At 50.2% G+C, this 3,880-nt stretch overlaps 1 pseudogene; it reads right to left on the bottom strand.

The window, feature by feature from the left end:
* Positions 1-450: 450 nt before the first annotated feature.
* Positions 451-3,207, bottom strand: LOC149402187 (G-type lectin S-receptor-like serine/threonine-protein kinase At5g35370 pseudogene; annotated as a pseudogene).
* Positions 3,208-3,880: the final 673 nt, after the last annotated feature.

Here is a 3,880-nt window from a genome sequence, read left to right as displayed (position 1 = left end):
TGCCGTCGATGAAGATCTCTGTACAAGTAGAGAGACAAGCAAAAAACTATGACGCCATGTATATCCAAACAAAGATCCAAAACCAACAACCTTAAATATAAACCCCTAGTTGAGATATATCTATATATATGTGTATATATATATGGTTTGGTTTTGAATCCTACGCGGAAAGTTAAATCAATCGCATCTACCAAATCCGAGATTATAATCCTAAGAAAATCAAGTAACCAACTAAAACAGTTAATTACTGGATTCCGCGTGAGGAAAAGACGCAGCTGCCCTGAATTTAAGTTGCTTGAACAACTCGGTTACGATTTGTTTTTTCAAATAAACTATGTCATAAAGATACAACACTATCTAAACTGGATTTCAATTTAAAAAAATAAGACCAAACTAGATAATAAAAATATAGTTTTTAGACCGATCTTCTAGTTCAAAAATTAGTCTGGTTAACCGAATTTCATTTTTTTTTCTTTCACAAAAGCAAAGATGCAAAAAATAAGTGGCAAATGTGTGAAAAGAAGTCAGTATATCCTCTCCCTCTCTCAACCGATCATTACACACGATCACACAGCGACCACTATTATTGTTAATCAACCAAATAATGTTTCATCCAAACAAAGAAAAGGGTCTTCATGTATATATATATATACAAAACCAACACACCATGACTAAGAATAAATAAAGGTATAATAACAAGGTTATCTGGGAGCCGAGAGTTGATGCGAGGAGATGTAAGCAGAGGAAGTAGCTGTGTCGCTGGTCCACATCACAAACTCCTCCTTCTGCGATGTCTCGTTGAATCTGCGGCCGTAGAAGCGCAGGAAATTGAGGGAGTCGGAGAATGGCTCGGTGGTCGGAAGCACCCCCTCGAGCATGCCGACCACGGAGGCCATGGTGGGCCTCAGCGTCGGGTCTTCATGGGCGCAGCAGAGTGCTATCTTGACAGCCTTGGCAAGGTCTTCCTCGGCCACGCGGCCCTCGAGCCTGGGGTCGGCCAGCTCCGAGTACTTCCCCTGCTCGTGCATCTCCACGGCCATTTCCGGGAAGTAAACCGACCCTGTGCTGTTCCTCTTCCCTCTCACGATCTCGAGCAGAACCATCCCGTAGCTGTACACGTCGGCCTTGTCCGTTATGGACGAGTTGGCCAGCCACTCGGGCGCCAGGTACCCGCGCGTCCCTCTCATCGTCGTGAACAAGCTCGACTGCTCCGTCATCAGCTTCGAAAGCCCGAAGTCCGAGAGCTTGGCCTGCGACCCGCCTCGGTGCAGCAAGATGTTCTCCGGCTTTACGTCGCAGTGGATGATCTTGTGGTCGCACCCGTTGTGGAGGTACGCCAACCCCCGCGCCGTTCCCAGCGCGATCTCGACGCGCTCCTGCCACTCGAGGACGGGGCCGGGGCCGCCGAAGAGGGCTTTGTCGAGCGAGCCCCGGTTCATGAACTCCATCACAAGAAGCCGCTGCCTCCCCTGCGCGCAGAACCCCTTGAGCCGCACGAGGTTCACGTGGTGGATGTTCCCGATTATCGACACCTCCGTGCAAAAGTCCTTCTTCCCTCTCACCCCCACCTCGTTGATCTTCTTCACCGCGACCTCCGTCCCGTCCCGCAGCGTCCCCTTGTACACCGTCCCGAACCCCCCGCTCCCGATCTGAGCTCCGAAATCCCCGGTGGCTTCCGCGAGCTCCTCGTACCCGTACCTCACGGGCAAGCCGGGGATGGACATCGCCTCCTCATCCTCGTCCTCGGACGAGTTACGCCGCCTCAGCATAGGCGCACGGCCCCTTCTCCTCCTCACCCAAATCGTCGCAAGCAGCGCAACGCCGACCACGACAAACAGGGCGGTGATGGGCAGCATAACCAGCGCGGCCACCGAGAAAGCCTCCTCGTCCTTGTGCGGAGCGACGGTGACGACGGCCTTGATGTATGCGGATCGGTCCTTGGTGGTTCGCATGAGAGAGCCCAATTGACGGGCGACCAAATGGCAGGAGCCGGAAGGGGTGTGGTGGAAGACCGCGAGGCACGAGCAGTTGCGGGAGCACAGATCCTGGCAGGCGGAGAGGTCGAGGGACTCCCTCGCGGCGGTCGTGAAATCATTCGCAAAGTAGTCGACCCCGTCCCCGAGGCTCACGTACTGAACCACGCGGGGATCGCAAGTGGAAGCCGACGGCAAAGAGAGCGAGTTATTTGCCGGGAAGCACGAGCCGTCGCCTTTCTGGACGAAGCCGGACGGGCAGAAACAGCTCGTCGTATCGCACACCTGCAGAGTCCCGCACCACATCGGGACTCGACAGCTCTCGGCCGGAGCGGAGAATATTTCTCCCCCGACGCTGATCCTGCCGTTTTCCCCGAGCTTGAGCGCGGCGAGCTGGGACGAAGAGCTTTCGAACCCCACCTTGACGACCGCAGTGGAGTTGTCGGCGGCGATCAGGAACAGCCCGGAGGCGTTGACGGACATGAACGAGACCGGGAGGTTGGAGTCTCGGTACGCGCCGGCCTCCATCGAGAGCTTCCAGTACGGCACGCCGCGCCAGAGCAGCACCGCGTCGCGCCGGGTCAGCTCGAGGCGGTACTCGGCCTTGGGCGGGGCGAGGGACTTGCCGACGTGGAGGAGCTGGCCGGGGATGAGGGTGTCGGTGGGGTGGTCGAAGCTCCGCCACAAGACCAGGCCGTCGGCGTCGACCAGGCGGAGGTCGCCGGAGTCGAGAAGGATCATGGCGGAGACGGGGGACTTGAGAGCCGGAGTGGACCAGATGCTGCGGGGGAGGGAGAGGCCGGCGGGGGTGAGAGAGAGGACGTCGGAGGAGGAGAGTGGCTGGGAAGGGTTCGCCGACCACACCACCGCGTTGGAGGCCACGTGTTTAACGGAGAAGTAGTACAAGGTTGGGTCCTGACCTATCAGGTTGTGGATGGCGGCTTTGAAGCTCGCGTTCTGGGATATCAGGAAGTCGCCGGCCTGGTCGATGAACTCGAAGTTCGACGCCGTGAAGTTGGGCTGGATTGGCTTCCTGATCACCGGCCCTGAAGAAACCAGAGCTGGAGTAACAAGGAGGAGGACCACGTAGAGATGAGATACAGACAAAGACATTTTGTGGGTTTGACTTCTTCGTCCATCCATGCCTTGACATATCGGCGATTAGTATTAGTGGTTGTCTTGTGTGATAAATGCATTGACTCTCTTGCGTATCAACGCACCCCATGCTATGTCTGTTTTCAAACTTTGACTTCTTTTCGATATTATATATATTTATACAAGAAAATAAATGGAAAATTGGACTACTTCTTATAGTTAATTGTTTTCGGACTCGCCATAGGTGACTTTGCTTTATTACGTTGGGGAGCGAATCACGTGCTAAATAGTCGAATGTTCAATCGTCCACAGATAACAGCCTATTTCAAATAGAAGGAAAAAGATACAAAATAGCGATTTGAAATTTATTGATTAACAAAATAGTAAAAGTTTCAACTTTCCAGTAAGGTAATCAAACTTACGTTTTCAAAATAATTTGATAGTCAAAATTAAATTTTTTGACGATTATTATAAATAGTTTATCACTTAAAAAAAAAATTAATCTTGAGTTCAATTTTTTTTTTTAAATCAACTTATTGACATTTTAGATATTTCACTAAATTAAGACAAATATTGATTATTTTGCAAATTCTTAACTTTAAATTGATTATTTAGTTATATCACCTATTAAATAATATATTTTTTTTAATAATACAACATCAGATCATATTTCAAATTGTAATGTATTTAAAATTTGAAATTTGAATGTAGATCTAGAAGTGACAAAAGTCAACGCAAAGAGTCATTCACTGTATCTGCGACTGCCTGTACAATTATTTATTTATTTTTTTAAAAGAAACCGGTACTCAATA

This window comes from Urtica dioica, chromosome 3, assembly GCF_054948205.1.
Source record: "Urtica dioica subsp. dioica isolate 48M chromosome 3, U.dioica_male_clone48M_v1_H2, whole genome shotgun sequence".
Taxonomy (NCBI): domain Eukaryota; kingdom Viridiplantae; phylum Streptophyta; class Magnoliopsida; order Rosales; family Urticaceae; genus Urtica; species Urtica dioica.
Note: the sequence above shows the minus strand (reverse complement) of the source record. Positions and strands in the feature narration are given on the sequence as shown.